This window comes from Herpailurus yagouaroundi, unplaced genomic scaffold (assembly GCF_014898765.1).
Source record: "Herpailurus yagouaroundi ecotype Mexico unplaced genomic scaffold, PumYag 142, whole genome shotgun sequence".
Classification (NCBI taxonomy): domain Eukaryota; kingdom Metazoa; phylum Chordata; class Mammalia; order Carnivora; family Felidae; genus Herpailurus; species Herpailurus yagouaroundi.
This window is the reverse complement of record NW_024412397.1, coordinates 16,583,601-16,596,894: the sequence shown is the minus strand read 5'-3', so window position 1 is coordinate 16,596,894 and position 13,294 is coordinate 16,583,601. Positions and strand designations below refer to the sequence as shown.

General features: G+C 45.5%; 1 long non-coding RNA gene across 1 annotated transcript; it reads right to left on the bottom strand.

The window, feature by feature from the left end:
- Positions 1–4,899: 4,899 nt before the first annotated feature.
- Positions 4,900–7,256, bottom strand: LOC121032863 (uncharacterized). Its single transcript, XR_005791564.1, has 2 exons — positions 6,694–7,256; positions 4,900–5,423 (listed from the first exon to the last, which is right to left on the bottom strand). It is a non-coding gene; the product is annotated as an uncharacterized LOC121032863 (long non-coding RNA).
- Between the last annotated feature and the right edge of the window lie 6,038 nt (positions 7,257–13,294).

Below are 13,294 nucleotides of genomic sequence, written 5' to 3'. Positions count from 1 at the left end.
GCTCAGGTCACGATCTCACACTCCGTGACTTCGAGCCCCGCGTCGGGCTCTGTGCTGACAGCTCAGAGCCTGGAGCCTGTTTCCGATTCTGTGTCTCCCTCTCTCTGACCCTCCCCCATTCATGCTCTGTCTCTCTCTGTCTCAAAAATAAATAAACGTTAAAAAAAAATTAAAAAAAAAATGTAATCTATCATTTTCATTACTGCCTCTGTCAACCGTTGGGTGAAAGATTAGCGTTGGAGCCGTACCTATGACGACAGGAAGGATTCTGACTGTTGGAGAAGGGGTCGTTCCAAGCTGCAGAGACAATATTCACAAGAGAGGAGGAAACAGAGAAGACGCACACACTTCAGGCGTTTATCAGAGAAGTTCGCTGTAAACACCTGGGATTTGAAGGAAATACATTAATTCTCCATTTCTCTAGGTTCTGTAAGCCATATCCCTGAAGTAAATTAGATCGCCAGCCAGCCACAAACCTGAAGGCGGGTATCTTAACTTCCCACAGATAAGCTCACACAGAATTAAATGTGATGAGTCTGACTTTGGATAAAGAGAAATGAGGTATTCATTTGAAGAATGTTTTCGTATCGTTTGCAAAATCATGCATACGATAGACACTGGGCACCCATCCTTAGAGTCGGAAAAAGATTTTTTTCCCTAGATGAGTCTGTATACTTGCCGTTACCAACCAGTGACAACTTTGTAACCCAAGGCCGAGAGCTGATTGGATGTGCAGCAGGTATTAATTTCATCCATATCAGATGCTTCGAGGGCAGCTCTTGTCTTCCTATAAATATGGGAAAACAAATGTCTCTTTCATGTGTTTAAAAATATCGTGGGGGGCGCCTGGGTGGCTCAGTCGGTTGAGCGTCTGACTTCAGCTCAGGTCATGATCTCACCGCTCGTGGGTTCGAGCCCCGCATGGGGCTCTGAGCTGACAGCTCAGAGGCTGGAGCCTGCTTCGGATTCTGTGTCTCCCTCTCTGTCTCTGTCCCTCTCCTACTCACGCTCTGTCTCTTTCCCTCAAAAATAAATAAACGTTAAAAAAAATTTTTTTTAAATATATATCATGTACCATATTGTGAACAGGTGAATTTTAAACAAGTAAAATTGAATATATTATTAAATACTGGCATAATACAAGTGTCAAGAAATTTCGGATGCCTGGGGGGGGGGCTCAGTCCGTTAAGCATCCGACTCTTGATTTCGGCTCAGGTCATGGTCTCACGGTTTGTGGGATTGAGCCTCGTGTTGGGCTCTGCACTGATAGCATGGTGCCTACTTAGGATTCTCTCTCTCCCTCTCTCTCTCTGCCCCTCCCTTGCTCACTCTCTCTCTCAAAAACAAAGAAACTTAAAAAAAAAAAAAGAAATTAGCAAAAACATGTTACCCGACAGGGCATGTATAACTGAATCTATGGTATTCTTATAAGGAGGTGATTTAAAACAGTAGATCATTTGTTTCACTAAAAATCTCAACAGAAATATATGAGAACCAACAAGCATAAGTGGTCAGTAAAAAGCAAGTTTACCTGTGAAGGGACACTGGCTTTTATCCATGAGGAAAGCCTTTTCAGATTAAAATTTTTTTTAATGTTTATTTATTTTTGAGAGAGAGAGAGCACAAGCGGGGGAGAAGCAGAGAGAGAGGGAGACACAGAATCCGAAACAGGCTCCAGGCTCCGAGCTGTCAGCACGGAGCCCGACGCGGAGCTTGAACTCACAGACCCCGAGATCATGACCTGAGCCAAAGTCGGACGCTCAATCGACTGAACCACCCAGACGCCCCTGTCTTTTCAGATTTTAATATTCAATTTAAACATGTTCACCTGTATTAGTCAACCTCAGCTAAATTATACTGCAGTAACAAACAAGGAAGATTTATTTTTCATTGGTGCTGTATGTCCATGTTGGGTGGGCAAGACTCTCTACTCTGTGTTGTCCTCACTTGGGAACCGAGGCTTCCAGAGCCTCCACCTTCTGGAACTTCGCTGGTTGCCATGGCAGGGGAAAGGGAAAAAAAGCAAGTCAAATACTGCGTCTGAAATTCTCCTGCCTGAAAACGACGCAGATCATTTCGTTTGTGTTTCATGGGCCAGAGCAAGTCACACGGCCTGCTGGACGTCAAGGTGGCAAGATGGCTGTATTCCTTTTAAGCTTAGAAAGAGAAAAAACAAGAAATATCGAACAATCCCAACGGCTGCTAAAGTCTGCCCTTTTTTGCTACTGAACACTCAGCTCACTTTTCTTTCTGCCTGTAAAACACACCCGTCTCTTCCTCCAAGGAATACCGACAGCAAGTTTCATCCCGACGTGGCTTTTGGTTCTACACCCAGGACTTGGGGAGATGCAGAGCCATTTTTACAACAGGTCTGGATATGGTGCCTTCTGCTTCAGGGACCCGCGAAGGAGAAAGTCAAGTTTTCTGCCCTCCCCACAACCACCCTTCAACGATAGAACGAGTACACGTGAACTACAGTTAAGTGCCTCCATTCACACATAGCGGGGACGAGAGAGGCAGTGGGGGACACTGGTCCACAGCAATTCTAACGCCCACGGGGCAGGCACATTTGAGGGCTCTTCCCAGGGTGAGGGAAAGTTCCTCGATTGTGTTCCCTATTGCTTCCTGGGAAAAGGTGTCTCGGCCAGTCGTCCTCCTGAAGTCTGGCTACGACTCCTGAAAGTTTTCCTTTTTCGTTCTTCTCTGGCCGCATTTGAAGTGGGCAACAAGAATACGTCCTCCCTGGGAAGAGCAGCTCTCTCAGCCCACTTCCTGCTTTTAGTTGATTACAGACCCAAAGTCATGTTCTTTTTTTTAAGTGTGTTTATTTTGAGAGAGCGCACACACACACACGCACACACACACACACGTGTGCGAGGGAGGGGCAAAGAGAGAGAGGGAGAGAGAATCTTAAGCAGGCTCCAGGCTGTCCGCACAGAGCCCAACGTGGGGTTCAAACTCACAAACCATGAGATCATGACCTGAGTCAAAATAGTCAGACGCTCAACTGACTGAGCCACCCAGGTGCCCCTCAAAGTCATAGTCTTAAATAACCACCACCTGCTTTGTCCAGGCTGATTAATACTTCTTTTTTTTTAATTTTTTTTTTACATTTATTTATTTTTGAGAAACAGAGTGAGACAAAGCGTGAGCGGGGGAGAGGCAGAGAGAGGAGACACAGAATCCGAAGCAGGCTCCAGGCTCTGAGCAAGTGGTCAGCACAGAGCCTGATGCAGGGCTTGAACCCACAAACTGTGAGATCATGACCTGAGCCGAAGTTGGACGCTCAACTGACTGAGCCACCCAGGTACCCCTGATTAATACTTCTTTTGTCAAAAACAGCTTCTCATGTATCGTCTTCCCATCAGCTCCACATGGCAATAGCCACAGTTCTTTTTGAGACAGAATTCTCGTGTTTACTGTATTTCTTTGCTTTCTTGCTCCAATGACTCTGTTTATCAGTTTAATTTCAACTCCCCGAGGCCATCAGGCTTCAATGAGAGAGCTGAGTATGTACTTCGTCTCTTTTCCCCAAGCCATTCTGTGCAAGTGAGAGGATTTTTTGGACCCCACACCATTAATGGAACTTTGCTCAAAGACACCTTAATTCATCGACGGGTGTTAACAAGGAGTATGATGGCCATACCCTTCATGGGTCCCCTGATGCAGGGTTGGGTTTTCACTGGCCCCTGCTGCAGGAGTAAAATGTACGTCCCAAATTACTGCAGGCATAGTGTCCTCGCCACCCCCTACCTGGCCCTTCAGTCATTTGTTTTAGGTCTTTGCTATAGCAGTGGCCCACTTCTGTAGACCGATTTTTGTATTATTCAGCATATGCAAAGCTATGCTAGAGGAAAAACAACCCGGATATTTCAGTGGCCTAGAATACATTATTTCCCTCTCTTGCTACATGTCCATTTCAGGTCAGTGCGGGACCCTTCTTTATTTTATTCTCTCCTCTGGATGCATGCTGATAAAATCTCTACCGGCTAGAACATTACCAACTATCATGGAAGATGGAAGGGAACATGAGAAGTTGACCACCTACCCAAAAGGGGCACCTCTCAGTTTTGCTCACATTTCACTGGCCGAAGCAGTCAGCTGGCCTACCACCCTAACTTCAAGTGGGCAGACGACTGACATCTTTTCACGTCCCCAAAAAGAGGAGACGCGGAAATATTGCTAAATAGCACTTGTGACTCTACACCCATTTAGCAAAAAACATAAGGGTGTATATACTCGCCTTCTGACACACACATCATTTATGTTGGACTTACAATCTCTAGGGACGTATTCCTATAGTAAATTAAGGAAACCAGAATTTAATTCCCAAAACTTCCAGCTTTAAAGGATGTCATGGCATGGTCCACATATTACAGAGAAAACCTCTAGAATGGAGAGAAACATTTATAAATAGATATTAGAACAGGGCGACGGAATTTGCGAATATTTTGTTTGCCAAAAGTCATAGGAATGTATTTGCTTCTGCATGGAGACTTCTCTTTTTCCAAATGGATCCTTTTCTAAGCTCCAAAAAAAAAAGAGATGACCATTAGTGAGCACAACTGCCTTAAGACTTTAAGACAGATAGTATGATCTGTACAATATGATCCAAGTCTAGTTTTTCCATTGGCTGTCTGGTTACTCAATAAATATTTGATTGATTGAGTAATCCCATGGCCCAGACAAATACGTGGCCACAGAAGGAAACAACAATAAGCCAGATACAAAAAAAAAAAGTTTCCATTCCAAATCCATTTGGCCACAGGCACACAAACTCAGTCATAAAGCTGGAAGCACTTCTCCGAGGTTGATGCTGGAACTGATAGCTAGGCGCTATTTATAACTTTGGGAAGATTTTTCTAGATAAAATATTTAAACACGCTTTTGGAAAGCAAATGTCTTTGTTCACTTTATTGTCCAAGCTCTCTTTGATTGGTTAATTTCTCTTTTTTATTTTCTCCAAACTCTCAAAAGAGAAAGTTCATTTTTTCATGGGGCGAGGAGCAAATAATTTGCTCATGATTGAGAAAATTTGTGGGCATATAAACATGGTGCTTTTCTTAGCCCTAGACCTAGCTGGCGTTCTGTAGAATAAAGGCATTGCCAAAAATGTCTGCTTCACGTAGGTGCGTAAAACAAAGATGCCCTAATCATAGCACAGACTCAGGAAAGGTGTTCCTGGGAACCTCGGCATCTTCTTTCAGAGACTTTCCTGGATCTCCCATGATGAGAACTTCTGCTAAGTCAGGGTTCCAGCGGGTAGGGATATGCCAAGGCAGGGGCCTCTCCCTGCCGGGTTGAAGTGGTTTAGCTGTGTTGATCTTTTCAGAAGTCAAAATTTAGGAAAGAAGCGGGCAGGTCGGTCAGAGGTCCAGAGGTTCGTGCGGGCTCCGTGGAGTGGGGACTCAGCATGTGCTCATCTACAAGATCAAGGGTCAAACAAGAAAGCAATCAGTGGGCGGCAAACTGGGGGGTCGTGCAGGCTGGGACTCCTTCAGGACACAGATGGGGAGAAGCAGAAGCAGGCTCCATAATAAGCAAAGCTGAGTGGGGAGCCATATAGAGACTAGTCCACGGGGAGAGACTCCTGCCAAGATTTCTTCCAGCAAGGCCCTTACAGCAACTTGGGCTGGTGAGCAAAAGCTACATTTACCAGGGTTCCTCCAGGCTCCCTGGGATGGCTGTCTGGAGGAGATCTTTCTCCAATCCTAATGGGGCACAAATATTTTCGGGCAGTCATGTAAGAAAGAAGAAGTTTTTGTTCAGGTGAGGATCATGCCATTTGGTCCAAGAATGCTCTGAGTCTGACTTGGGAAAACAGTTTATTGAGGCCTTAGAGAGAGAAGTACTGAGAGATTGTAAGGAGGCATGATTCTTTTTACTTTTTTTTTTTTTTAATTTTTTTTCAACGTTTTTTATTTATTTTTGGGACAGAGAGAGACAGAGCATGAACGGGGGAGGGGCAGAGAGAGAGGGAGACACAGAATCGGAAACAGGCTCCGAGCCATCAGCCCAGAGCCCGACGCGGGGCTCGAACTCACGGACCGCGAGATCGTGACCTGGCTGAAGTCGGACGCTTAACCGACTGCGCCACCCAGGCGCCCCTTTTTTACATTTTTTAAAATGTTTATTTAGTTGAGAGAGAGAGAGGCCAAGTGTGAGCTGGGGAGAGGCAGAGAGAGAGGGAGACAGAATCCGAAGCAGGCTCCAGGCTCTGAGATGTCAGCACAGAGCCTGACGCGGGGCTCGAACTCACAAACTGCAAGATCACGACCTGAGCCAAAGTTGGACGCTCAACCAACTGAGCCATCCAGGTACCCCAAGGGGACATGATTCTTAATGGGGGGGGGGGGTTCCTGTGTCCCTGGAGGCACCTGGAATGACTTTAGGTGATACAGAGCGAGGCCAGTGGTTGTGACTAGAGAGGCTTGGGAGGCTAGGGAAGGGCAGGAGGGAGGCAGGAAGGGACATCAGACACAGCAAGGCCAGGCAAGTGGGTATCATAATTCTTCTGGCCCCATGATTTTGAAAAGGCTCTCACCATTTCAGAACCTACCACATCCATCCCTCTGACCCAAGACTTGGGATCAACCAATTGCCAAGCCAAGGACTTTCTAGAAGAGAGTGATCAAAGGTGGATGGGGAAGAGTGGGGTCCCAGAGCCAGTGTGTGAAGCCTTCCCTCACTCACATCACTGACCAGACCCATTCAGGGAGCCTGAGATCCAGTTTTCTGGGAAGATTATGGAGGAGATACGGCTATCGATTCTTGTTCAGCCCCCACTGAGGCAGTGGAGCTCTGTAATTAAGAATGGCCGTGATTCACAGAAAATGAAGAATGTTCTGGAATAAAAAGGGAGGGGAAGACCGTATTCTTCAAAAGTGTCAATGCCATAAAAGGGAAACAATTCTAGGTTAAAGGAAGCCAAAGAGACACGACAAGTAAATCCAATGCTTGACCATAAACTGGATCTGACCATAAACTTGGTGGGGTGGTAGGGAGAGAGGCGCTTGGGGAGGCACAGGGATGCTATAAGGGGGATTATTAGGGCAACTGACAAAATTGTAATATGACAGTAGATTAGATAAAAATACTGCTTCAAGGAAAATACCGAGGCTATGAAAGAGACTATTCCTACTCTTAAGAAATATAGGAGGGGTGGGGGGCGCCCTGGGTGGCTCAGTCAGTTAAGCATCTGACTTTGGCTCAGGTCATGATCTCGAGGTCTGTGAGTTCAAGCCCCGCGTTGGGCTCTGTGCTGACAGCTCAGGGCCTGGAGCTTGCTTTGGATTCTGTGTCTCCTACCCCCACCCCACCCCCATCTCTGCCCCCCCCCAGCTCGTGCTGTCTTGCTCTCTTAAAAATAAATAAATGTTAAAAAAATAATAATAGAAAAAAGAAATATAGGGAGAGAGCACAAACAAGCCAGTGGGGTAAAAGTTAACCATGGGTCAATTTTGGTCAGGTGTATTGTATTCGTTTATCATGAGTAGGAAGATAAACATGTAATTTATTTTTCAAACCAGGCCACACTGGAGAATGAAAGAGAACACAATTCAAAACTATGCCAGGACAACAAGTAAAAACCAGGATAGTCCTGGGCAAAGCAGAACCCAAGTGATAGGTGACATTTAAAGTACATTATTGAGGGGCGCCTGGGTGGCGCAGTCGGTTAAGCGTCCGACTTCAGCCAGGTCACGATCTCGCGGTCCGTGAGTTCGAGCCCCGCGTCAGGCTCTGGGCTGATGGCTCGGAGCCTGGAGCCTGTTTCCGATTCTGTGTCTCCCTCTCTCTCTGCCCCTCCCCCGCTCATGCTCTGTCTCTCTCTGTCCCAAAAATAAATAAACATTCAAAAAAAAAAATAAAGTACAGTATTGAATAAATGATGTTTGGACAATCAGCAACTGACAAATTAAACTGAGAACACTATTTCACAGACTCTAGGTTGATCATATACTTAAAAAGAAAAGATAAACAGTAAAAGTACTAAAAGAAAACCATGCAATAATTTTCTTTTATAGTCCTTAGAGAAGGGAATGTCTTTATTACACAAAAACCCAAACGATAAGAAAATTTTACATGGCAAAAACCATCAAAAGCAAGGTAAAAAGACACCGGAAATAATATTTGCGATTCATATCTCAGCTAAAGAGTCAATTACCCTAATATATAAAGAGTTCCTACAAATCAATTTTTAAAATGTCATTAGCTCCATAGAGAAATGGGCAAAATACAAGGGCACAATTCACCAAAAGAATAAAATCAGATGAAAAGTTACTCAATCTCAGGCATCATATGAGAAAGGCAAAATAAAATTTTTGATTAACAGGAACAAAAAGTCTGATAACATGCTTTGCTCATGTGGAAGTTGAGAACATAACACGAGAACATGACTTGCACATTCTTCATTGTGATATAAATTGTCCAAACTTATAATTATTAAACTATTCCTTAATCTTATATTTTAAAGCTTGCTGTTAGGGGCACCTGGGTTAAGCATCTGACTCTTGATTTCAGATCAAGAGCAAAATTTGCTAATTTCTTCCAGCTGAGCCCACCTAATGACCAAAATTTTACTTTACTTCTGAATTATTACCACCACTTGGTGACAGCATGCACTAATTTCATGTTCCTATCACCTTTAAAAAAATTTTTTTTAAATGTGTATTTTTGAGGGAGAGAGAGACAGAGCGTGAGCAGAGGGAGGTACACAGGGAGAGAGGGAGACACAGAATCTGAAGCAGGCTCCAGGCTCTGAGCTGTCAGCACAGCTTGAACCCACAGACTATGAGATCATGACCTGTGCTGAGCTGAGGTCGGGTGTTTAACCGACTGAGCCACCCAGGCGCCCCTCGCTTTTGAGTGATAAATCAACCTCTTGAAAAATGAACTTGTAGCAGCTTAAGCTATCCCACACAACAAATTCTCTCATTTTTTCATATTTAGGCTTGTCCTCCATGCTCCATCCCCAACATGCATAGTGAAACCTAAATCTTCAGATATCCTTAACCCATCAATGGCCACATCATCAACAGAAATCTCACTGGATTCTCCAGACCTCACTAGAGCATCTATCCAGGAATCAGGGTGGAGTTTTGCTGTTCGTGGCTGATGTTTTTTGCCCCTCCTTTAATCTTTAGAGCTTTTAGCTCCGACTGTCATTAGTGATCCACTAGATGTCACTGTCACGTAAATTAACAGTCAATGCTCTAAAATCCAAACTCCCATCTTTAAAAGACTGGACATTGAAGGTACACCCGGTTGGTTCCAAAGAGCAAAGTATTAATCAGCGTTTCACACACACGTGTACCCTGCGGGGGTGGGAAACAGAGAAAGGAAGGCTCTCAGAAATCTGGCAGGAAAGGAGGGCTCCAAACGATGAAAGAATGCTGTGGATTGGAATCTGAGATTATCTTTTGGTTTGTAATTAAACGTACCTGAATAAAATGAGGGAACATGACAAGCAATGATCGGGATGAAGAGCATACCAGGAAGTAGTACCAGCAAGTGCAAAGGGCCTGAGGCAGAGAGAGCGAGCCAAGGATCAGTACTGAGGAAGCAAGGCCTTGTAGGGCTTGGTAAATGTGTAAATTTCATCCTCAATGAGATGGAAGGCACTGGAAGAGTTTTTCCTTTCCGTCTGTCTTTCCTTTTGAGGTATAATCGACATAACATTATGTTAGTTTCAACCATACAAATAATGATTTGATATTTGTGTATATTGTGAAATAATAATAAGTCCAGTTAACATCAACCTGCATAGTTACACATTTTTTTCTCATGATGAGAAATTTCAAGATCCACTCCCCCAGCAACTTTCTTTTTTTTTTTTTTCAACATTTATTTTTTGGGGGGGGGGACAGAGAGAGACAGAGCATGAACAGGGGAGGGGCAGAGAGAGAGGGAGACACAGAATCGGAAACAGGCTCCAGGCTCTGAGCCATCAGCCCAGAGCCTGACGCGGGACTCGAACTCACGGACCGCGAGATCGTGACCTGGCTGAAGTCGGACGCTTAACCGACTGCGCCACCCAGGCGCCCCCTTTTTTTTTTTAAGTTTATTTATTTATTTTGAGAGGGGGTGGGGAGGGACGGGGAGAGAGAGAGAGAGAGAGGGAGACAGAATCCCAAGCAGGCTCCAAACTGTCTGTGCAGAACCTGATGGAGGGCTCAAACCCACGAACCGGGAGATCACGACCGGAGCCAAAATCGAGAATCAGATACTTAACCGACTGAGCCACCCCAGTGCCCCGCCCGCTATTTTCAAATATGCAATACGACACTATTAACTATAGTCACCATGCTGTGCACTACATGATTTCTAACTTTCCATGGAGAAGCCCTCAAAATCTATTTGATGTAATCACGAGGAAACACCAGATATACCCAAACTGAGAAACTTTCTATAAAATATGTAGGCTGGGGGCACCTGATTGGCTCCATTGGTAGAGTGGGCAACTCTTGATCTCAGGGTTAAGAGTTCAAGTCCCACATTGGGTGTAGAGTTTACTTAAAAAAAATAAAATTAAAAAAACATATAAGTAGTCTTCTTAGAAATGTCAATGTCGGGGTGCCTGGGTGGCGCAGTCGGTTAAGCGTCCAACTTCAGCCAGGTCACGATCTCGCGGTCCGTGAGTTCGAACCCCGCGTCAGGCTCTGGGCTGATGGCTCAGAGCCTGGAGCCTGTTTCCGATTCTGTGTCTCCCTCTCTCTCTGCCCCTCCCCCATTCATGCTCTGTCTCTCTCTGTCCCAAAAATAAATAAACGTTGAAAAAAAAAAATTAAAAAAAAATAAAAAAAGAAATGTCAATGTCGTAAAAGGCATAGAGCAGTTGCGAAAGCATTCGGAGTAAAGGAGAATAAATGACAACTGAACGCACACCGTGATCCGGGCTGCATCCCGGACTGAATGCGAGGAGGCCATTCCTGGGACAATGGACGGTATTGGAACATGGGTTAGAGATTAGCTAAAACTATGGTATTGATATTAAGTTCCTGCAGTTGATAACTGTGCTGTGGCCATGTAAGAGGGTATCTTGGTTTTAGAGGAATCCCCATGAAGTGGCAAAGGGTGTGGTTTGGGAGTCCTGAACCCAGTTAGAAAGTGGGCAGCCTGCAAAGGGCTCCCCTCACAAGTGAGTCTGTACGAAGTTGTGCAGGGATTTCACCACTGAACCATCCCCCCCGAAGGGAGCAAGGACCTCAGTAAGGGGACTGCACATCTACCACCATGATCCTTCCAACCCTCATTTTTATGCAACAGGGTCATATGTTCTTTGTTTGACCCCATCTCCAAAGCAGTTTCTGTGGTGGATGTGTGTGTGTGTGTGTGTGTGTGTGTGTGCACAGCAGGTGTGGGCTGCACCTGCTGTTGGCATTCCAAAGGAAACCACAGGTGGTGCAAGTAAGGCACCGCCCCTGCAATTTAGAAGTTATGTGGGAAAGTGGAGCAAACCCAGGAAAAGGGGATATGCTAAAGCAGGTGCAAAAGGACTTCCTATTAAAAGAAGTCTAGAAAAATTGAGGTCATATTGTTCAGAACGGATGACACTTAATTCCTGTCTTTACATACATAAAAGATGGCTCAGGGACGCTTGGGCAGTTAAGCAACGGACCCTTGATTTCCGCTCAGGTCATGATCCCACGGTTTGTGAGTTCGAGCTCCGCACTGCGCTCCATGCTGACAGTGTGGAGCCTGCTTGGGATTCTCTGTCTCTCTCTCTGCCCCTCCCCTGCTTATGCACTCTCTCTCTCTCTCTCTCAAGAATAAATAAAATAACTTTTTTAAATAAAGAAGATGAAAGAAGGCTTGGCGAGGAGGGTTATTTCCCAGTTGCCCAAACGAGTTCAAATTTTAAAAGACTTTTTCATTAAACATTTGGATTTATTGCTCTTGGAACATCAAACTTGAGCTACCGTGGGTTCCCAGAGGACCTTCAAAAGAATACCCAACTGCCCGCTTTGGAACACTCAGATATATCTGCGCCCGAGGAGAGGACAGCTGCCCTTGGCGGATGTGATAAAAAATGGCTGTGGAAGCTCATGACCACGTCCCAGAGCTTTTCCAAGGCCCCCCGCTGAGCCGGAGGCTCCTGGTAGCCGTTCTTACCTCTCTAGGATTACTATTGCTGGCATTCAAGGCCACAATTAAATGTAAATGTCATCCGATGGGGACAACACGTGCTGTTACGATCAGCCACTAACACCTCATCTCCTTAAGTTGTCACAGTAGCCGGTCGGTCAGCGGCCCTTCGTAAATAAGGAACAAATAAGTTACGTTTTGATGGTTTGCAAGGAATTGGAGGAACTTTAGAATTTAGGGACAGGAAAAGTCCCAGCGGGGCGGGCATTGCCACTGTTAACGATCTGAGGGATTCACAGGAGGGACTGAGCATGTGGGGGGGGGGGGGTTCTTGCTGTGCTTCTCTCCCTCCTCCCCCATCCTCTTCTCTCTCCCCTCCCCAGTCTCTCCCCTCCTTCCTTCTGCAATTATTTCTGCACTTATCATGAGGCATCACACTGGACGTTAGAGGCATCGTCCTAGGTTCTGAGCATGCCTTGTCTACATTTTAATGCCTTTTACTTTTCCAAGGGGAACACTGTTCTTCATGCCCCGTGCACAGAATTAACGTGATGATTTAATCTGTTTTGTTCCCTGGGACTCTCAATACTGGAGAGAAGGGCACACGGCAGGAAAAGCCTCATCTCGGAGACTCGCACACCAGCTGCAGCACTGACTTCCAACATCCTGCAGAGTCCTGTCCCTTAGAAACCAGGTGCACGTAACTCGTGTAGACAGACACTTACCTACCCTCTAGCTGTTACGGCTGTATGCGAAAAATCCCTACTTTGTTTTCTTCACCCAGTCGTAGTTCCATTTGTTTTGGTTTTTTGGTTTTTCTTTTTTGAGAGAGTGAGGGAGGGGCACAGAGAGAGGGAGAGAGAGAGAGATCCCAAGCAAGGTCCTCACTCAGTGCAGAGCCCGCTGCGGGGCTCGAACTCACCAACTATGAGATCAAGACCTGAGCGGAAGTTGAGAGAGTCAAATGCTTAACTGACTGAGCCACCCGGGCGCCCCTGTTGTTGCATTTTTTTTTTTTTTTTAAGTCTAAAGGGTCTATTGTTTGTTCTATCAATTTGGTGATGGGATTTGAGATTCTTTCTACTGTTTTCTAAGTACTTGATGTGCCATTAATAGGTGAGGTCAAGGGGCGCCTGGGTGGCGCAGTCGGTTAAGCGTCCGACTTCAGCCAGGTCACGATCTCGCGGTCCGTGAGTTCGAGCCCCGCGTC